The 23365-nt window shown below is 37.9% G+C and overlaps 1 protein-coding gene across 5 annotated transcripts in view; it reads right to left on the bottom strand.

The window, feature by feature from the left end:
• The window catches only part of AKAP6 (A-kinase anchoring protein 6), a 280658-nt gene extending 262853 nt beyond the window's left edge, over nucleotides 1–17805 (bottom strand). For 3 of the 5 annotated variants that reach the window (XM_061463485.1, XM_061463491.1, XM_061463490.1), the window contains exon 1: nucleotides 17597–17805. The gene's annotated coding sequence lies outside the window, so the exon portion shown is untranslated. Of the gene's footprint in view, nucleotides 1–14329; nucleotides 14400–17596 lie in introns of all 5 variants that reach the window. The other 2 variants (XM_061463486.1, XM_061463487.1) reach the window with 2 other exon arrangements.
• Nucleotides 17806–23365: the final 5560 nt, after the last annotated feature.

The following is a 23365-nucleotide window of genomic DNA, read 5'->3' as shown; positions in this document are numbered from 1 at the left end:
CATAAAATACAGAACATTTCAAAAGAAATGCCTGAAAAGCATCTTTCCTCTTATAGTCTGGACTTTGCAGAATGTGACACTTTGGTCACATTCTAATGCAACTGATGCCTCAATTATTGCTAAAATCATTTGTAGCTACTGCAAGGTCCCTGCCCTGCTGCCAGATTAGCTGCTCCTAATTTCTGTTTATCATTTCTTAACCTATTCTGTGGTTAAACTGGTTACAGCAGTTTCCAAGCAAAGATTCTAAGCCTATACCTCAACAAAGAGCTAGCATTTCCTCTTTGCTGGGACTCTGTAACATCAAGGGAAAAAAATACTCCTCCACCTCCAGACAGAATAATTAAGTACTGTTAAACCACTGTTCACAAAACTCTGCTCCAGTCCAAACAAGGCATGTCCACAGGAGTAAGCGTGTGTCAGCAAAAGGAACAAGAACCCTTTAAGTTAAGAGAAATGGCTAGAGGCAAGCTGCTGCAGGAGCTACAAAGAAAGCTGCCAACAAGTTTAACCAGCTTCTAGGAGTAACACAATAGCCAGGGCTGGCCTGCAGCTGAGCGGGTGCTGCAGGAGGTTATAGCAAACTACATTGCTCATTATCTCAATGAAAGGCAGTGCTGATAACAGCTGAGGAAACACCAAGCCAGGGAAATGGTGAAGCAACTGCTTGGCAGCAAACAGGCAGCAGCAGGAAGTACCCATCAAGACAAAATACAAATGCATGTACACAAGAGTTGTTCTGTTGTATTTCACTTCCCCAATTCGCTTTCTACCTTAATTAGAATTACTTTTTAAGGTCCTAAGAGAAATCCACCTTCCACGTGGCTGCTCTTGAGGTAATAAGGATCAAATCAATCCTTTATTCCTTCAGCTCCCCACTGGGAGCAAACATATGGCTTTTGAGAGGGTTTGTCACATTTCCCATCTGCCAGTGACCAAACTGGAGATGGTGAAGTGAAGCATTGTCCCCCTTCTATCAGAAGATGGTAACAGACTTCTTTGAATTAGGATGAACCAAGTCATCAAGAAAAGATTTTCAAATACACGAAAGCTTGTAGTATACCAGAACTCATTATGTAACATGATGTGTATACATATGTACTTTTTCATGCATAGATTGGGGTTTTATATAAATATTCTATCAGTTATACTATGATAAAGCAAAATCTTTCATAGCGAATATTAAACTGAAGTTATAAGTCAGTTTTCCAGATTCCCTTTCATCATTAGTTTAGTTGCTTGTAGACACCAGGTGAGGCTATGTGCAAGGTTGACGCTGTTAATCATCCCTACCACAGAGCAGGATGCAGTGAGAGTCTTCTCAATCTTATGAATTTGGTTATTCAAAAAGTAGCCGTATTCCATTAGTAGTAAGTCTAATTGACTGATAAATTTATTGCCTCAGGTAGAGTACTCCACTACTGTGGCCTGAGCTCTCTCTATCAATGTGCAAAGCTATCAAGCTCATGGACTTACTTAAGTTAGGATGATAGTGAATCTCACAGAGGCAATAGAGAGCAGCAGACACCAAAAGTGTAACTGTTTTCTAGTACTTAACTTTTCATTTGGGTCAGGTCAGAAATGCCACAAGAATGTGTTCCCATGGTACCTGAGAATTTCCAAATGCAGAAAGAAATAAACAGAGAACAAAGTAGGAGGAAACTTCCCCAAAATTCACATTGCAAATTATTTTGAGGCCCAAAGAAGTATTTGGGCTAATTCACATATTAGCCACAGGAATGCTTCTTTTCCCTTTTGAGAAGACTGGGTAGCCAGTATTTTTAGCTATACTATTAAAACTGCAGACTTTGAAGCTAGCTGGTTTTAGCTGCACTTCAATTTCTCACATAGCTTTTAATTCTGTTATTACATACAATACATTATTTTTTAGGAAGCTGTCAGTGAAAGAGACTGGAATGGGTACCAACACTGCTACTACCTTTATTTTTACAATTACTACATCATTTATTTTTATGTCTGAAAGCATTTGGGTTTTTTTTCTGAAAACCTTATACTCCTTATACTCCAGAACCACAGACAATTCTGAATTAATGTGATTAAGAAGACTTCTTTTTTCTGAAAGATTAGAAAATACTAATGTGTGAAATGAGTTGTAAACACTTGGCCAGTATTACACAGGTTTTGCTACTTTTAGGTTGTTAATATCTCATCATCCATTAACCTCTAACATGCCATAATTTTTTAGTCTTTTTGGCTCTGATCGGGCATTTCTGTCATGGAAGTCAGAAAATACCACTTGAATCATAAATTCTTCTCCCTCATTCTTGAAAACCTATTTGCAAATTTTTAAGTCAGCGAACTGGGGAATAAGACTTAAAACAACTCCAAAATGTTATTTAGCTTTGTATGTACATTTCTCAGAATAAAGCAAATAAAGTTTTAGAACCTTTCAAAATGTCTTTTAGCATCAATTTCTAAAAAGTTTTAAAATTTTGAAACAAGGAAAAGCTCTACAACAAATCATCCATTATTTTTTTCTCCCATTAATTTGACCAATTTTTATGATCCTTTACAATGCAATCATTCTTAGTGATTTCATGTATATATATGAAAAAGTAAATAACTAAAGTCTGAAGAATAAACTCACCAAGGTAGAAAATCGAACAGAAATATTTGTTTCCATTAACTTCATGAAAAACAAAGAAAGAATCATTAATCCCTTCCCTGCCTTACTTCCAAAAGGAAAAATTTAAATTCTATAAAATGCGGAAAGATAATGTAGTTATGGAACATATCTCTTAATGAACAAGCTGCAATAATCTCATCATAGAAAAAAACTTAAAAGATGGGAATCAAACCGGCTTTTTTACTCTTGCTCCAAGCAATTTTTTTTTTACCTTGGGAGGTGTACGAAACTTTAAATTCTGGCCCACATAAATGCATTGAGAAAAATTTCCTGAGTCTCACACCAGTCTTTGTATATTTCTCCCAGTGACCTGTGGTACTTAGGTCCTCCTAGATACTTTTAAAATCACGAACAGTCTTCAAACTGTTGAATAAATTCCATTATTTCCCAGAGAAAATCACTTGCTTATTAAGATTGGCTACAAAATATGCTGGAAAATGTATGCATAATCTATATGCTCCATAAGAGCAACATAAGACATTGTGGCTCTCATTTTGTTTCACACATAGCAAAGGTGATATATGCCAGAATTTTAATTTAAGTCCTCAGCTGCTGTTTTAAAGATGTAGTTTTACAATACATAGATTTATTAAGCAGATCATAATTCAGTACTGTGATCTAATAGTCCAAGGAAACAAATTCTTAATAAAGGATGCACAGTCAGCTGATTAAATTGAACTCCATGCCAGAAATATACAGCTGTTATTTTCAGAAAGTAATACAACACTTTGTATTAATAATTTGTTGTTTTGCAGATGCAAGTAACCTATTCTTTACATTAAATATTTCAGATATTGCCAAGTCAGTAAAAATACTCCAACCACACACACAGACACTGTTCCTCCTTTTAAAATCACATCAAATACCTTAAAAAAAAAAGTTTTCTGTGTGGACTGATCCTAAAGTAAATACATGATAGATCTATTGTTTCATGATACAGACAGATACAATGATAATTACTTTTAAGTAAAAATATAAAGGCTCTACAGAAACATGGATTTTAATTGCATTCTTATATGTTTATATAAATTTTGTTTTAATCATCTGTGACAAAGCATTGACATATAGACAAAATTAATGGTGAAGACATACACAATGGAGGCTTCATTAGTTAATTGACTGAGGACCTCCATAGCATTTAGTGGAATATCCATCATTGACAAAGGGTTCATGTAATATTTCTGATGCAAAACACTTATTAAAACAGCAAAGAGGACATCTAGAAATGAATTAAGAATAGAGAACTAGGCACCAAACACAACCAAACTTTCAACACTACTTAAGCTTGTGAGCCAAATAATTTTAACCAGTTCACGCCTACCTGTATATTATATTAAAAAAAAAAATAAATCTGGGTAATGCTGGTTTTGGCTGGGATAGAGTTAATTTTCTTCAAAGTACCAAGTATGAGGCTATGTTTTGGATTTGTGCTGGAAACAGCACCCTGGGGTGCATCAAACACAGCCCATCAAGAGAGGTGAATATCCCACTGTATTTAACATTGATGTATTGTGTGCAGCCTGGGCCCCACAGCTTAAAAAGAATGCTTAGGTACTTGAATGTGTCCAGAGGAGAGTTACAAACCTGGCAAAAAGGCTAGAAGGCATGCCCTATGAGGAGTGACGAAGGACATCGGGTTTGTCTAGTTTGAAGAAAAGGAGGCCAAGGGGCAACTTCCTTGTTCTCTACAGCTTCCTGAGAAGGGGAGGCAGAGAGGGAGGTGCTGATCTCTTTCCCCAGGGACCCAGTGACAGGACACGTGGGAATGGTTCAAAGATGTGCAAGGAGAGGTTTATACTGGACGTCAGGAAGCATTTCTTTACCAAGAGGCGGGTCAAACACTGGAGCAAGCTTCCTAGAAAGGTGTTTGATGCCCCAAGCCTGTCAGTGCTTAAGAAGCATTTAGACAATGCCCTTAATAACATGCTCTAACTTTTGGTTAGCCCCTGAAGTGGTCAGGCAGTTGGAGTAGATGATCATTACTGGTCCCTTCCAACTGAAATACTCTGTTCTATTCTGTGTTAAATATCAACATGAAGAAAGGCTGGTAAATTATGTTTTGTTATTTGTTATAATTCAGAGAATAGAAAGTTAACTTTTTTGGATATCTGGAAGTCAATAATGTCTTATTTTTAGATCAGAACTGTTCATATCTTAAAGACTACACCTAGTATTTCAGAAAGTTCATTCCTTATTTAGCAGCTCTCTACATCACACCATTTCCTTCTTTTCACCCCAAAAATAGGTTTGATTATGGTTCTCTGCTAACCTCTATAACACAGAGAGAAACAATGTCTTTCTGGGTGGCAATGATACACAATTTAAGTTATTCCTAATTAAAGATGGCTCCATCAGTTTATTTTGTCAATGACTGGTTGACTTCAGATGTTCCCCAAAGTCACTGAGAACTTCGGTGGAACTATTATTGCCTTTTTTGACATATAACTAGGTATTAAGCACTTACTCATTAATTGCAAGCTTATTGCCAAGAGGATAAGTATGTAGGCCTAAAAAGCTTTGTAAAGGGATATGCAGCATTTCACTGTTAAGCCATTCATCCACATCTGGTCTAGCTTAGCAGTGACCCAAAATCATTACCGTATGAAAGCTCCTTCCCAAATTGTGCAAAATGAACCTATTTAGTTCAGTTTTTAAACTGAGGAAATATCCACATCACAAAAGGCCCATTAAAACATCCTGCAGAGTCTCAAAGGATTTAAAAAATGAGCTTGCCTAGCCAAAGTTAAATTTATTATTATGTTCTTAAATTGCTGCTGATTCATTTTCTGCATGCTGTAACGGTACTAGATGATGCCATTAGATATATTTTGTTGCATGTTGCACTTTAAACTTCTTAGACATATTCCCAACACAGCTAGAAATAGTGCATCATACCCATTAGATGCCCACAGAGGATTTTGCAACATTGATGTGATTTTGACAGGAGCTGAATAGGAGAAGGGGCCTTTTGGGGTCTTTAAGCAGCAGTTAACTTCCGGCCTGCTTGTAACAGCTGTTACCTCATTCTCCCTCGGCTTGATACAGCTCACAGCAAGCCCATTCAACCATTAACATCCCAATTTCTCCCCTCTTTTGCTTGAGGTAGCTCTTACCAAACTCTGTATTCCTGCTCTGTGTTCCTTCTCTACCCCTTTCTCCAGACTCTATCTCACCAGCTGGGGCTGTACCCAACTGCCTCTCTGTATCAGCCTCTGGCAGGGTGACCTGGTACCAAAGCACACTCTGCTCTTGCTCTCAAGTCACTTCTGTGTCTACCCAAACATCCTAAAGGGATACTATTAACTCCCTCTTTTAGCACTACCCACATATTTCTAGCAACGGGAATCACTTCTTAAAAAAAAAAATCTGACCTGTTAATAAGGGATGGAGAGAATACCTAATATGTTATAGGTCATGAAGGACTTCATGTCACAGATCTTTACTATCCTCTCACACACCTGCCACATTCCTGGTACATTCCTCTGCTCTCAGACTCACACAGTAGCACAGTATATGTTTTGGGACAGGGAGGAGATACTCAGGACTTTTATGTGCATCTGTGCATGACTTCACATGCTAAGTCTCTCTTTTTGACAATATTAACAATAATCATAGAAATATAACACGAATAGCAAGACAGATCATAGTACTATGTTCAGCTTACTTGTTTTCAGGACCTACAAAAATAACTGGCATCTACTGTACCTACTGTTCATTTCTCCAAAATTGGGGTATTATATCAGCAGATGGAGTTGTGGTTCTTCACCGTAATGTTTGTACTGCCATGTACTTTGTCACTATTATCCCTGCTTTGTCATTAAATAGGACTTCATTCCCTGGGGCTATCGTTAATAATTCCTGTAAGTTCAGGTTTTAAGTCTGCCATCATGCTGTAGTTCAAAAAAATCACTATGTGAAACTTTGTTTCCTCAACAACAAGAACCTTTAAGATTCAATATTAGGAATTTTTCATATTTTAAAAAAGAGCAAAACAAACCAAACTAAACTGCAAGACAACATCAAGCAGTTCAGTCCTCTCCATGTACAGATCAATTAATTTTTTAATCTTACTTTCAGGCCATGGAGGCCTTGGCTTTTTGAAAATAAAGCCACACATCATTAAAGTTTTTGATATATTCCTGATTTTCTTGTCTTCTTTACACTTTTAAATCTAAAACTGCAGCCAGGATAAAGCACTTCAAATATGGTAAGATTTTTTATCACCTCTCAAGTAGATAAAAATAATAATTTTAGCTTCTTGAAAAAGGAATTTAAAACCCACCTGCATGATATTACTGGTGTTCAGATCTTAACCAGCTTTTCAGCACACAAAAAATACATTCACACTCCATAATACCATAACAACAGCCTGAACTGCACAGACAATATCAAAACATTTTCATTATTTGGCAGAAAACTGAGAAGCAAGATTATTCCCAAATCTTTGCAGTCATACAGCTCTTTTTCGAACTTTCAAATGAGACACATTTCAAATGGCTTTATTGCTTCCAGGAATCTTGCTTGGCTTCATTCAGTTTAGCACATGACACTTTCCTTGTGGAAATCACAGAATCAGAGAGGAAAAAAACAAAAAATAATAATAATTAAAAATAATTTAAAAAATCCAAAACAGTCAACATGGGAAGATACTGAGCCTGAAGCTTATTAATGACCCCAGTAAGCCTTGCATAAGACCCACAGATTTATGCTTCCGTTAGAAGTGAAACATAAGAAGTCAGCAGGAGCAGAGTTAGACCTGAATCAAGAACTAAATACCTCCCAAGGCAAGTTTCACTGTCGTGCCTGTAATAGGTGCAGCAGAGAAATGATTGTAAAAAAAAGTGCAATGGTAGCTTCAAGACTAACCTTGTGCTGACATTTCTGGGCAGCTCCAAGACATAATTTATAAGCATGCAATAACATCATAACCCCACTCACTGCTGCTGTGCAGCAGACCCTGCTCCTCCCAGCCTCTGCACTGCTCTCAGGAGAACTCTGATAGTTGTCTTCCTTGTCGCTGCAGCAGGAATTATCTCACTGCAAAGCCTGGCAGCCATTAAAGTGCCATTATGCATTTTTAGCCCCCTCACTGTCATTTAAAAACCAAAACCTCACAGTCAGAGCTTTAATTGTGTGGGTTTTTTTGTTCAAGCTTTCCCTGCTGTATTTCAATATGTTCTAGATTTCTTTCTTGGAGTCAAAGTAAATGTCCCTGGCACACATACTTGATGTATTAGTCCAGCTAATAGATATCTGTCCCTGTCCCCATCCCCATACACCTACTCCTCTAATCTCTCTAATCAAAAAGAATAATTCTCTCATAACAGGATTAAATCTACCAAAATTATGCTTTTTTTCTTTTTCTCCTCCCCTTCAGGGATAAGTGAAACACTGGTCTTCCTTCAACTACGCTGTCAGGATACGTTATTTCACTGCTCAAGGGTCTTCAAGTACCCAACACTAATCAGCCCAAGACAGGCTAATTATAATCCCAGAGGCTTTCTCCAGTCTAGGAAAATACTGCTTAATAAAAATAATAATTCTGAGCCCTGCCAAACGGGTATTTTTCCTGGCTCCAAATGCTATCAGATTTCACTTTCAGAACATATAATTTGCAGGTCATATGTAGACGGGGGAAACACCATTTTGCAGGCTGAAGGTTTCTTGGGGTTGTCTACAACCTCTATCTTCCCTGTGGTTCTCCCATGACAGACAAATCAAAGAATGTTTCTCAGAAACTTATTTCATCTTTACACATTTGATTAAATCATTGTTGTGTTAACTTGCTAAGGATTAGTTAAAACCATGAGGTACTAGTCAGTTTGTAAGAATAACACACCACCACCTCCCCTCCGCCAGTACTTCATCAACAAGTAACACCCAGAGAGAACACAGAAACACACAATTCCATTTATAAACCATTCAAGAAAGTTCATGAAAATATGCTGTTGGAATTCTAATATGTCAAACACTAATTTTAAGTTCGGAGCTTTTCTGTATATAATATTTACATATTATGTACATCCTTAGATTATTAAAAAATAAGAATGAATGTAGGAATCAAAGCTACATGCCAGTATAGAGGTCTAAAGATGACTAAACTGAAATGGATTGGGAATCAGAAGACAATACAGGTTAATTGTGGTGACTACTTTTGATCACTCGTAAGGTGCCTTTCTTGCCATGAATTTCTTCCCTAAGATGTTGGCAGATGAATTGGAAACACACCTCCTTAGCTCACTTGACATTTACAGTTATTCTGGTTTCTATAAACAAGTAAGTATCTATTAGACTGGAAAGAGTGCTATCTCCGCAACTCAGGAATGTGCCTAATTAAGAACAGATGTTAGTCCTGTGCACTCATTTTAATGCGTATCCATCAGTCATTAGCTGTTTCGGTTGTTTGCTCTCTGAATAAAACCTAGTGATAAAAGTTTCATGAGGATCAACAATAGCTATTTTAATGAATCTGCAGTGAGTGAGAAAACAGAATTTTGTAGAATAATTCTTATCAAGCTCTAATTGTGGAAAGGAGCCCTTGAAGATCATGCAAAAGCATGATAGGTCCCCTTCTTTCTCTAAAATGAATATTTTCTTTTACAGCAGAATGGCATGCACATATTGCCTCAAGCTTTACAGACCAGGTGTTGCTGCCCCTCTGCCTATCACTTAGACTCATTCAGTAAAAATATCTGAGGTCTTTTCAAACTTAGTTGTGGAATTAAGCTTTTATTTACATTAAAGGCTCAACAGTTTGGCATACACTACTTAAAATGTAATTTTTATGTTGCCAAAACCATTATTTTTTCCTACATTTGATAAGTCTTCTGCTGTGGAATCCTTTACCCAGGCCAAAAGTCACAAAAGGTAGTTCTCTTCCTTTAGATTTTTTTCATTTTATTTTATTTTCAGCACCCACATCTGTCTCTAATTCAGCAATGTTGCCTTGCACCATTCTGTCTGGAACAAAGAAAAGGAATCACACAGGTGGGAGACCAGCAAACGAAACTGAAGCCCCAGTCCAATTCAAAATGACATAATGAAGCTGAGCAAAAGGAGTAAGTAAGAAGTTTTCTGCATAATTTACAGAAATCCAAAATCAAATCTTTCACTGTAAGGGTATTGCATTACAAACAGGTGACAAGCACTTGGAAGGTTAAAATTATTTTTGTCTGAAAGAGCAATCATCATTGCTGCTGATAGACTGCATCATGCACAGGCATATTTGGAATCCACCTTCTCCAGATACAAGTAAACCAAAAATCCCCTAATTATTTTCCAAAATCTCTGTGCATAAGTCATCGAAAACTAAATGAGGCATTATTGTTAATAAACTATTAAAATACTAGGATGAAGGTTTGGAAAAGAACAACATTAGCTGACATGTGAAAGATCTATAAAATATGCCCTGCATATCTTAATGGCTGACCCTTAAAATGGCAACTCACATATCTGCTGTGTCACTGCCTTAGCAACGCAGACTAGATGTGCTGAAATCTGACAGAAAGCTGCTTTTTTTAGCTGAGGCTGTGGGTTTTGGGTGGGGTTTTTTGTGGCAATCAAGATCAGATTTATTATTCTAACAAAATGTGGTATGTTTTAGGACACTAGCAGTGCAGCTTGAAGTACATGAAGAATACATACTTGTTAGTACAGAAGTGCCGTGGCCTGGGAATTAGCCTCCTCAGCAGGAAAAGCTGCTTCTAAACATGATCTAACACACTTGAAAACTGTAAGCAGCCTGGAGTAGCTACATGAAACATCTTTGAAAGATGTCCTTACTTGAAAACATTTTCAGTAGACCCTAGTTATTCTGTCAATGGCACTCAGCTCTGAAGTGTAGTTTTTCATTACAAATACTGAGTGTTGAGAAAAGTCTTTCACTGGTTTTGTCATCTCTAGCTAGTATTTTATTTGAGTTTCTTTAAGGCTTATCTTGCAGTATCAGCTTGAAAACAATCTTACACAGTCCTCCAACTTGACAATACCTGACTCCTTTCTTTTTGGTCTGTATGAGTTCTGTCAGGCTCTATCAAATAAATGCCAGTCAAAAATCTTATGTTTATTGAAAAGGCAAAAATAAAATACAAGTCAGTAGAGCTTCTTTTCTCGGTGGGTCCAGTTACAAGCATCTAGGTTATACACTGTAATGCAAACCAAGCATTTATCCTTACTTTCCCATTTCCTACCTAATGAGCCCAATACTTCAGCGGGCAGGTATGTTGGGTTTTTTGTTTGTTGTTTTGTGGTTTTTTTAATATATTTTGCAAAAATATTTTTATATCAGTTCCCTTGGCCGTGCATATTCTATCACAGGAACCTATCACACCAAGGACAAGCACTTATCTCACCAATGAAGGAAATACTATTTTAAAACTTAAAAAAAAAAAAAGCTAGCTTTAAAAGAAAACAATAAATAAAACCACCAAAAAACCTCCCAAAGAACCAAAACAACTAAGAAGCACATGGAACTTTTTCTTTTCTGTTGCCAGCAAAGCATAAAAAGGTCTAGCTTCCAGCAACCAAGGTATGGATTTTTATTATTTGTTTCATTTTAAATAGTACAGTCAAAGCTTGTCTAAAAAAACATTAGCAAGCAGATCCTCCTCTTTTGAAAGACTAGAACATTCCCAAGCTCATGTTAAGTTAGCATAGGCAACAACCATTTTTTCCTTAAATCCCTTGAAATTTCATGGATCTCCACTATGAGCTCAGCTTTATCCAAAACAACCACCAGCAGAACCTAACCACTCGGAAAATACACACAGAAGCACAAACGGGAAAATACAAAGACAGATAAAAGATTGTACTTCTTTTCAAAGTACTACACAAGCAATAAGAAAAGTAGCTTCTTACGTCCTTCTCTCAGGTCTGCCAAAGGTTTTCCAAATAAAAAATGTGTTGCTTATCCCTTATGAGCGGTATTAGGGGCAAAAATAGTTTCTTACCTCCATTTACACTACAAATTAATGCAATCTGGTCAGGAAAGACGTCACCATTTCTCAGGTATGTTTGTCACTGTAAAGGTCCTATACGAACTTCATTACAGATATCTGAATTGTTTTATTTTAAAACACAGTAATAACCCTGAAGTCCCATAAATTTTCTGTATACAACTTTTTATAAACCACTTTTCAGAGACTGTCCAGAGGAAAGACAATTTTTTATGTTTTTTTCCAATGGATTTAAACAAGGAAAGAATGACAACTTAGTAGAAGACAGTAATTACAGAAGACAGTAATAACATTCAGGAACAGAAAGCTGAAAGAAGCAAGTAAGACTCAGGGAAAGTCAGCTCATGATAGAATATGAGCTGAAAACAAGAAATACAAGTCTAACAGTGTGCAAGAAGGAGTTATGGAGGTTAGGCAGGATGCATTTCAAGACTGACACATGGACTCACCTGCAGGCTTTTAGTCCAGAGAATAAATGCTGCAAAAATGACACAGCAAAAGAAAAAAAAACAAAACACAAAAAGGCACCCAAACAAAACCAAACGAAACCCAAAACTCCCACACACAACTTGTTTCATATTCAGCTGCATGCCTCCTTTAATTTATCCACACAACAAGCTGCTAAAAAATAATAGTATTTTTCTTTGACAGTTTATGAAGCTATTTCACATCTGCGCCCTAATCCTGAAACTATGACATCAAGCTTACAAGACTATCAGTAGAGGGCAACTCTTGAAAACAAAAATAACATATGCAAAAAGTAATAGATATGCAGTTAGACTGAAAACAGAAATAATTACTGCAGTTGGGTGCTTCCTTACCTAAAAAGCTAGGACTTCTCTTAGTAGAGCCTAATGCTAGCAAAGGCCATCTTTTTAAGTGTGCCAGCTCCCAGAAGACACTAGAACACAGGGGCTGGGAAATCTGTTTCGTAGAGCTATTTCCTCATAGAAATCACTATCACTTGAAAGATCTCTTTACCAAAGAGAGAGCACACATTTCAGCTATATGTTTAGTGTACTTGGAGTCTATGAGAAAGTAATTGGACTTGGCATAGCAGTAGTTAGGGTCAGACCTTTCTGTACCTGCACTCTGGCTCACAGAGGCCTGACCTGCCACAGAGGGTCCTGTGGTTGCCCTTGAACAGTGCTTTTTTACTGCTGAATCCTGCAAAACGGTCCTCTGGAGAGCTCACTACTAGTCCTGGATGCTGTTAACAGTTTCAGAAGCAACTTAGCTGGCAAAGGTAAGCAAGCGTCATTAGAATTCACAGTGGTCATCCTCCACCCTCGAGGCCAGTACTCTCCACAGGACACAAACATTATCCCCTGGGCTGGAAGACACGACTTATTTACAAGCTACCTCCACTTTCAGGTGCCCTAGAAGACATTCATTCAGCAGCTGAGAGAAAGCCCCTTCTTTCGTGGCACAGGAATTGAGTACTAGTCAAGAAGCAGGAGGTGACAGTATTTTGGCCATGGCTGCTAGGGCAACCCTGCATCCAACACATGCCATGAGAAATGATTCATGCAGAGCAGAGAGCATTCCTGGCTTTAAACATCTTTTATAAAAGCACCAGACATTGCAAATTGCGTAGAACTAAATTTTTTTGTCCTTGAAGGGATAAAAAGCTGAGTCAGCCTTGCTGGGATTCAAAGGACACATGGGTTTAGATATTTGAAACCTGTAATTCAACCACAAAACAAGGGAAGAGCTTTTTTCTTTATTCCCCAACCCTTTTCCTCACGAAGGAAAGCTTTTATACAGGCATTTTAAAAATAAGAAACCTTTTTCTTCATGAAAGTACATTTTGATACTCTTAGAATTAGATACTCTTCTGACATGAATATTCATTAAAATTATCTTGATCATACCAAACCAGTAAAGGGACTTATATGATGCATTTTGGGGTTGATTTGATGGATGTGAAGAAGGGATAGGTATTTTTATTTTTAAATCAGTAGAAAATACTAAATACCATTATGAATATGAGAAATAAGATACACCATGGGCCTTAGAACTGATAAGGGAACTAATAAGAGAACTGATTAGACAATATAGTGCCTACTCAGCAAACAAGGGACAGGGAGCTTTTAAGCAATAGCAAAATAGAAAATGTCTACAGCAAAAACTTGTTAGGGCTAGGAATGTAGCTGAGGTCTCTTCCCCTATGCCAAAGCCTGCAGAAGCTGAGGCACCCTGGGTGGAAGCTACATTTTCAAAGGAGTTCTGGATCATGACAGTGATGTCAGATATGGTTGCCCATCATTGCCACTTCCATCCACACTACACCCTACTCCCTCAGTGCACAGAGCAGCAATCTAGATTCATCCTGACTCCACACAGCTCCACACAGCTCAGCTTTTCCTTTTGCACCTTCCCTTCCTCTGGCCCAGCCCAGGTGACTCATGACAGTGGTAACATATACAACTTTTCTTTTCTGCAGCTAGAATTTGCTTTAATGACAGCTGTTCTCATCAAATGGCAAAGTGAAAGGCACTTTCCCCGTGCAGTCCACAGGAATGTCAGTATTCAGACATAAATGAGTTGCAAGATGATTCCTTGGAGTCATCTTTGCATTATGTATCATGAATTGTATTCCATTACTAGCAGTGCAATGTCTCATTACAGAACATACAGACACTTCAATATAGCATAGGCTGTACTTACAATACAAAATATAAATACACTATTTCAACAGACAAACATGCTATCTTTTAATACTTACAAATCTTTTTTTGTTTAAATATGTCTACAGAACTTCAGACATTCTGTACCTCTCCTTGAAGCTAGCAGCACTCAGCACAGACAGGAGAGATAAAAAACCAGTCCAGCCCAGAATTTTGTCAGTATTTCTTTCATGACACAGCAGTAATTTTTACAGAAAGCTGCAAGTAAATTAAGGCACTGCATGGAAGTTCTTTATAATTATTTTTAATTCCTCCGTTATTTTGAAAGAAATATTTCACCAGCATTTTGGAAATGCCACCAGTTATAATCAATGCCTGAGCACTTCTGGTACAGAGGACTCTTTTGTCTTGACTTTCCAGTGATGAGTTCCTGGACACAGATCCATTCCAGGTTTGCCACCGGGGAGGGCAGGATGGGACATTCACCTACCACTGCTCTACAGCAATATAACCTTAAGACCTATAGAAGATAAAAGACTAGAGTCCAGAAGGCTTCCTTCCACTGAGGACATTCTCTAATCCCCCTCTAAGTAGGCTTTGCATTGTCATAATGCTAAGACCAAAAAACCACAAAATGTTAGAACTGTACCAACTTCCATTGCTGGAGTCAGGCTTAGTTAACAACTTCTACAGCTGTTCTGGGAGGAACCAACCTTGTTTCTTTCTGCTTTCAGTGCTAAGCTACAAGGGAACTATTTATTGATGATATAAGAAAACCTTTAGAGCAAAGTAAAGATTAAACAGTTCTTCATTCTTTAATCTAAAGATTAAACATTTCTTCAGCTCACTAATATATACCCATCTCCAACTACATATCAGTATGAAACTAGATACACAGACAACTTTAGCCTCCAGATTAAGTCTCCGAATTCAGCTATTTGTGGTAAGAACTCATGTACTTACTAAACATCTTGCCTTTGCTAATGATGAGTAAATCCAGCTATGGAACAAAACTGAAAGCAGCACAGTTTTCCATCTGCTATATGCTGTCTCACTCATAATTGTACCAGTTATGAATTTGCCCCAACAGCAAGCAAAACTGTATTAAATCTGTAGCGTTTCAACATTCAGTTATGCTCTGACTCAGGCAATCAGGCTTGCTCTTCGTAAGACCCTCTTAATCACTCCATACTCTTCCACATCCGCCTATACAGACCTCAGTAAGACCCTTGGGCCCATACAAAAAATGAAAAGGAAGTATTCCACAGTCAAGGCATTCAGCTGGAGTCAGAATTAGCAGAAATGTTCATGAGGAAACTAGTGTCATCACAGCTCCATTATTAACAAGGCAAACAATACCGTGAGAAGTGTGTGGAATGGAGAGCAACACTAACTTTTAAAAACTAATGTTTAAAAAAACAACACTATTTGTATTCTCATTATGAGAAAAAAACAACCAACCAAACAAAAAACCCCACAAACCTGCACTGGGGGCTTCATACCATGTCATCTCTCCATTGATACTGTCAAAAGTTGCTCTTTCCCCCCCCCCCCCCCCCCCCCGGTATGTTTTCCATATGTTTTTCTCTTTTAACTGTAGTCTGAGAAATTCTAGTATTCTTGAAAAATCTAACAAAATACATTAATAAAGGCATGTCTTACGTCCACTCCTTATTAACTGTTCTTTGATGGTCCCCCAGATTGCAAGTTGAAGGCAGTGCTCACCAGTTCTCTTCACATCTCTAATTCTGACATTGGCCAGACATCAGCTGTCCCGCCCTCTTGCTAACTCATACCTTCCGAGTTTGCCTGATGAGAGCATAGCAAGCATAAGAGACCACTACTTTCATACTGTAAAATGTATCACAGATAAATAAAGCAACATTACTCTAATGTTCATTTAGACTCATCTGCTTTGCATTTTGCAGTAGGAAAAATCCCAACAAATGTACCCAGACCTTGCTGAAAAAAAGCATGTATGATGCAGTAAGACTGCCTAATTAAGATATAGGAACTCAATTCCAGCTTGTGCTAGACAAGACCATCACACCCATCCCTATGAACAGCATCATTATATCCCTATGAACGTCTCATTATATTTACTACGCCATACTTTAACAAATATAAGGGACTAAAAACCACAGTAAATATAGATATTGCTACAAGATTAGTGGCTGCTATTTTTTCTTGCTGCACTTTTGAAATATAAACTACACAGGGATAACAGAGCCAGAGACCACTCCCTAGTTCCTAGTGGACATACTGATCAATTAAAATGACATGTGTCTGGTCTTTTCTTTCCTTCTAATAGCAAGCAGCAGAAAGACTGAATATTTTAAACATGCAAAATCAAACAATTAGTGTTGTTGTATACCATCCAGCCAGATTAACTTGAAGTAAAGCAAAATTAGCCTGGAAAGACCTTAATATAAAATAAACAACTATTGGGCACTCTAAAGAACTGCTAAATATCATAGATACGACTTTAACCAGCTTGCTGAATATAAAAGATATGTGCTTTCTTCCCATGATAGAGGTGGAACCTTTGTAATTATTCATATAAGTATTTTATTCATAGCAGAACCCCTCAGAATGCCTGAATCTTTGGCTGCACCTTTTACTGCAGTTGCAGCAGGGGGAAGAAAAGAAAAAAAAACAACAAAAAAGCTTGTTTTCTTTCCAGTAAAGACAGATCTAAAAATCACTAAATTCATATTACTACTTAAAAAACCCACCAGATTGAAAGTTAAGCAGTAGATAAGCTAAAAGCTGCTATACTTTCAAAATACCTGGTTATTGTTTGACAATTACACTGATGTTTTGCTTTTTTACGAATACCAACAGAAATAGGACAGTACTGAACCATGTTTAAAATCAATACTGTTCCAGTTGCTTGCTCAGCACCAGTTTATAGAGTATTTTCTGTACTACCATGTCATACAAGGCCAATGAAAATAAATGGGTGATATTCATGCTAAATAGGTTAAAACAGAGCTACACAAAATAGGAATGCTTAAAGACACAGGAAAAGGAACAAAATGTGCTTATTGCATTAAAATACAGGTATTCTTTAAGCAAATTAGGCTGTAGCAGCCTTAATTGGATTGCAAAATTTAAATATATTCTCTTCAAATCTTCAGGATATTACCACAGATGCTAAGACAAGTCTAAACATTCAGACTGAATGCATTTTCTGTAGGCCTTTGTCTTAGCCTGGCTGCCTGAAAAATAATATTTAGGCATGCAGCATCTTCTTCAAAATGAATTTCACAAGGCAAAACACACACATTCTTATATTAGGAAAACCTCATAAACCAGGAAAAAATAATGGTGCAATTAAGAATAGCACAACATTTTGCACTTACCACGTCCTGTTCAAATCATCCTCTTTTGATGTTTACGGCACATCTGTAAGATGCAATACTAGGAGGTGCCTTGTATGACCTGCTGCATGATGCTGTGACATCAGTTCAGATGATGCAGCTCATTATGGGAAAGACTGCTGTTGCCATGGCAACGGAGATGTGATACGAATCCTTACTGCATTTCCAGGGGAGCCCAAGACAATACGGAAGCCCTTTAAAGAGACAGACAAAATGCAAACAGGCTTTTAAAGTACTGTGCCACAGATTTTAAAGCCCATGTTCAACTACACGTCTTTTATTAAGGAACGTTTTAGCCACATTATTCCTTCTTGGTGATACAGAATTGAGATATGAGCTGTTTTTATAATTTTTATATTTAAAACTTAATATCATGTGTGGCAATTTAAGAACAAATTTTATAAAGTCAAATTTGGTTATCATGTAAAGGAACCTTACTTAAAATAAACAGTCAGTAATACAATTTTAACACTAAGGCTGTAAAGGCAATAGTTATTGAACAGTATTTTAAGAAATATGTATTTTCACCCTGCCCCACCCTGATCCTACATCCAATCTGTCACTTACAAGAAAAATCTCGTTGCTAGGGAAAAACACTGGATACTTCAAAACGAGCAGATTTCACACTGTTGAATGAATGACAATGAGTTTTTAAAAAAAGAAAAGGGGGGGGAGGGCAGACTTTATTCACAAGAGGGTAAAGAAGTTTCTAGCCAACCAAGTAAAAACCTCCTTATCATTTTTCAGCTGTAGGGCAACCTGCACTATCATCTGCATGCTGAGTAGCCTTGCTTTCATCTACCCACCCAGCAGTTGGATGAGTGAGGACTTTGAAAGCTGTGGGCAAGCTGTGTGCCTAGTGGCCACATTGCTGCTAACCCCCACCTCCCAGGTAGAGTGGAAAGGCCAACAAAACTGAGATTCACCTCCTCATAACCTACCTGAGGGGCTGGGATTAGGGGCTGAGCCTGTAGATGTTACATTTGGCACCAGAAACAGGCTTGCACCCTCTGTTCACAGTAGTGATGAGAGAAGCAATGTCTGTGTGAACAAGTACTAAAAGGAGCTGTCTGGAAATTAAAATTCACAACTGAAGAACCACCAGCACATTTTTGGCCACTTGCCAGTCCTATTTGGATGAAAAAAGTTTCTGGCAAAAACTGCTTTCCCTATCCATGAAAATCCTTTCTACATGGTAGGGAAAAAAAGTACACAAAAGGCTGGACCCAATACACTTGATACACTCAAGCCCAGAATAAAACAGAAGCACTCAACCAAGAAGCCCCAGTGCTCTGAAGATGCCCAGTAAATATAGATGCCACTGTCTTAAGCCCTTCATTCCATTAAACTGTGATTAAAAATTTAGTCTCTGATTTCAGAGGAAACCATAGGAAATAATTACACCCTCTCACCATCACCCACTTTCGACATAAAAAAGTTACATTCATACCTTTTCATTAAAGTCTCTCCATAAAATCTATGAAATGTCATAGCCTTTCTAATTAGTGCTGTCTTGATGCTGTATGTTCTCATTTTTGAAGGTTTATCTCTTCTGACATCTTTCAACATTCTTCCTATGCCGGTCCAAACAATATAATAAAGGTATTGTATTTATACAAAATAAACTCACAAGCTGACTCAATGTAAGTAACCCATAATAAAGCATTACAAAGAGATATAGCTCTGGATTTCTGAACATTTAAAACTTTCTTATACCTCTGACAATATAATTCACAATTTAGGACATGAGGACATGATTTGGCTTGGACTGACATGAAAACTAAGAAATGTCATTGCAACTTAGCAAGGTTTACAGTGTGCAGAATACCACACTGTTCAAGTGACATGAGTTTCTGAAAGATGTCATTAAAGGAACTGTTTCTTTTTTGCTAAATAGTATTTGATATAATTTTTACTACCTTTACTGCTATGGGAACAGAGTTGAACAGAAGTTTTTGGGTATCTAAGGAAAATTATGAGATTCAGGATCATCATTACGGCAAGCAGGAACAATAACTTAGTTGATACAGGGGCTTTTGTCATGCCCGTCAGCTTAGCCTTTGTCCTGGACACCGGGGAAGTGTAACTGGTGGGGCAGGCATTCCAGGTAAGCACACCTTAAATTAATCCCAACTCAGATGGGTAGCCATCCCCTGCTACAGGCTCTCCAGAATACATCTGGCTGTGCATGACCTCTATGGGAGCTCCTCTCTTAGTGTGAAGTAGAAACATGCTTACATGGGCATAGAGGAGTATGGAGAGGGAAGGGAGGCCAGCCTGGAGCAGGGAAAATATCAGGCTATTTTTCAAAGACTTCTGCCTGTTTACTGTCAACTAGAGACTGTATGAGTCTGTCTACACATACATGCAAATGATAAGTAAATGAAGACAAAATTATAGTGACTTTCCTGACTTCGACCGTGTGGTATTTTTAACTATCAGTCTGTTTATTTTTTAAAAAAAACATTTATCATGAGCCAGGGCACACATCAGATTGTGTGCAAGACAGCTACACCAGGAAAATCCCAGGCAGAGTGTAAACTAAGGATCTGTTGCATAGGTGTTGTAAATGGTACTATAGTGACATTGCATGGAGGACTGCAACCTCTAGATGCTGAAAGGAATTTCTACCTTATGAATACAAAAGGTAGCACTCACAGGCTTTGCAACCTCCGAATTTAAAAAGCTTTAAAATTGCTTTCCATTTGCATTCTCTCAAGTTCACTGGAATGGGAAATGGAGATTGAGAGAGAGAGCCCAAACCACATGAACACCTTGATAATTTTGAAGTATCACCAGTAGGTTTCCACGCCAAAAGCACAGAGCTTTGACTATACCATTTTCCTATCAAATTAGAAATATTTTATCCTATTTTCAATCATAACACAGGTCAATACTGGGCATAAATTTCTTATTCTATATTCTTATTTGAATCAGCCATCTAACACAAGCTGTAGTGTCTTTCCCTTTCCCCACAATGAGATCCCCCCATTTGATTTAAAGGGAACAAGTTTTATTGATGTTCAACTGAAAGTGTTTCACCTACCTACTGCCATTGTTTTTCCTTATGGTCAGTATATGTGGATAACTAACATTTGCACAATCCACAAAGGCTTTTAATAAGACAGCCTTAGCCATAGAAATAGGCACTGCCTTTTAAAAAATTCTAATTTCCCTCAGTGAAACCAGTAATAAACCAGAGACTAACCTTGACATGATTTACTTTCTGTTTAACAATGTTCAAGGAAATGAGCTAGGAGCAAATTCACAAACACAGCTAAACAAAGTAAAATGCTATTGCAGACCTTTTCTCTGCAAAATCCAGATGTTTCCTTTTGTGTTGTTTCACCCTCCAAATGCAGGAAAGCAGTTGATTACCAGATGCCAGCTACCCTACCCAAATAGCCAAGAAAGAAAGCGGGAAGAACATTGAAGTTCCAAATGAAATGCGAACTGCATACCCGATTACCTGATAAGCCAGCAACAGGCTTTAAATTAGAAATAAAATGCATAAAAACCAAAATCGTATGTGCTGAATGCTGATGCGCAGCAGATCAGCAATGTATATTGGCAGTCAACAAAGGAAGCCATGATGCTCATTTAGGGTTTTGCAATCCAGTTCAGGAACTCATCTCCCAGATTTTGCATGGAGTGCCTTAACTAAACAGCTATGTATCAGGATTTCCATTCCACTATTCACTCTGTCAGAAGGAGGGGCTAGGTCATATAAATGGATAATAACTCTATCCCTTCTTTCTAAAAGGAATGGGATATAAATCAAGGTCTTACTGAATCTATTGTATTGAATGCATCAACTCAATACTGCATTGCAAAGGTTGGAGATATACACAGTCTGCCTCAACTAAACAAACACATTAAACACTTTGTCTACTTATGTTACAAATAGGAGATATTTTCCACGCTGTCATCAAGGTCATCTGAGCCTCTGTTCCTACATTAAGGAAGACTAGGTGGGGGAACTGCTGTTCTGGTGCAAAGCTGCACCCTTTTATGAAGTAGAAAAAGCAGCAGTGCTCCCGCAGCTGCACAACTTAAACAAGCTGGACAGAACCATACACCACCTGAAGGCTAGATGGGTCACCAGTTTCCTGCCTGCAAATCTTGAAAGAGCCCAAGAGATTAAAAGGCTGAAAACTCAGTTTCCCTAAGTGGGACTGGCTTGCTTCATCTTTTTGAAGATTAGTAAGCTTGTAGTTGATAGTGCATTTGTTTCTTCTTTCCCTATAACAGGAACGCATCTAGTGCAGACATCCAATACTCTGTCTTTTCAGAAACAGCTTCAAAAATTAGTAAAAAAAGAAAAAAAAAAAGCCAAGATCATAATAATCAAAAAAAGCTGTAACTCTACAACCTGAAAAGCTTCAGTCACCCCTTTTCTACATCTATATGGTAGAATAAAACCTTTCTATTCCAGCATAAACCTTGTTCAGACACAACTCCATGTATTGTGTCACAAAGTAAAGGGAAGGAAAGCAGCACCCTCATTCCCAACACACTGAAACGTTACAACAGGGACACAAGCTGCAGGCGTTTGGGTCTAGCTCTGGACCAAATACTACACTGTTACAACACTCCAGGGCATATAAGATTGTGATATATTTTTTTCCTTTAGTCTCATGGCTTCAGCCACCCAAGTAGTATATTATTAACGCAATAAAAAAAAATGCCCTAGAAGGTGTTCAGATTATTAAAATAACATTTCTATAAAAAAAGTAACTCAAGATTTTTGTCCTTATGTTATTAAATACAACCTATCTGCAGTATAAAGACTAGTCACTTCTGTTAAAACTTAAGCTTTCCCAAACCAAATTGTAAATCTTACATCTGAACTTCTCTGCCTACTCCATCATTTACCACAATAGACAGCACCAGAGGTCACAGTCTTCATTTCGCATCTGTTACAGCCATATCTGTTGACTAATATACCTCATTGCATGCACCTTCCCATATTTTCTAAACTTGCTTTTCCTGTTTCCTCTCCACTTATACCTGCATGTTTCGAGGCTGAAACCTGAGCACTTCATGTCTTGAAAACTGCAAAATCCTCTTCCTCAACAACCAAAGATCAGGTTTTCCCCTTTCCATTCAGGGTATTACCCATAAGTTCATTTTTCTGGCTCATCCTGCAGTGAGCTTTAAACCCCTGAGCACTAAATCCTATCTAATTAGTTCTTTTCCATTTTCACTTCAAGCATTCTGGAAAACTGCAGAGTTTCATTTTCCTGCTCCTCAGAAGAACAGCTCCTGAAGAACAGATTACAGTAACTCTCCAACCTATTCCTCTCCTACAAGCACTTCCTTTTCCACTCCCTAATGCCAACAATAAAAAAACCCACCCTATTTAAATAAATAAATCAATCAAGAATCACAGAATCCCAAGGGTTGGAAGGGACCTCAAAAGATCATCTAGTCCAACCCTCCTGCAAGAGCAGGGTAACCTAGAGTACATCACACAGGAACTTGTCCAGGCGGCCTTGAATATCTCCAACATAGGAGACTCCACAACCCCCCTGGGCAACCTGTTCCAGTGCTCTGTCACTCTCACAGTAAAGAAATTTTTCCTGATGTTCACATGGAACCTCCTATGCTCCAGTTTACACCCATCGCCCCTTGTCCTATCACTGGATATCACTGAAAAAAACCTAGCTCCATCATCCCGACACTCACCCTTTACATATCTGTAAACATTGATGAGGTCACCCCTCAGTCTCCTCCAAGCTAAAGAGTCCC

Source organism: Pezoporus flaviventris, unplaced genomic scaffold (genome assembly GCF_033815535.1).
Source record: "Pezoporus flaviventris isolate CSIRO_AGI_PZ_B2104156 unplaced genomic scaffold, CSIRO_AGI_Pfla_v1 ptg000036l, whole genome shotgun sequence".
Taxonomy (NCBI): Eukaryota; Metazoa; Chordata; class Aves; order Psittaciformes; family Psittacidae; genus Pezoporus; species Pezoporus flaviventris.
The sequence above is the reverse complement of the archived record's forward strand: the minus strand, read 5'-3'. Positions and strand labels throughout refer to the sequence as shown.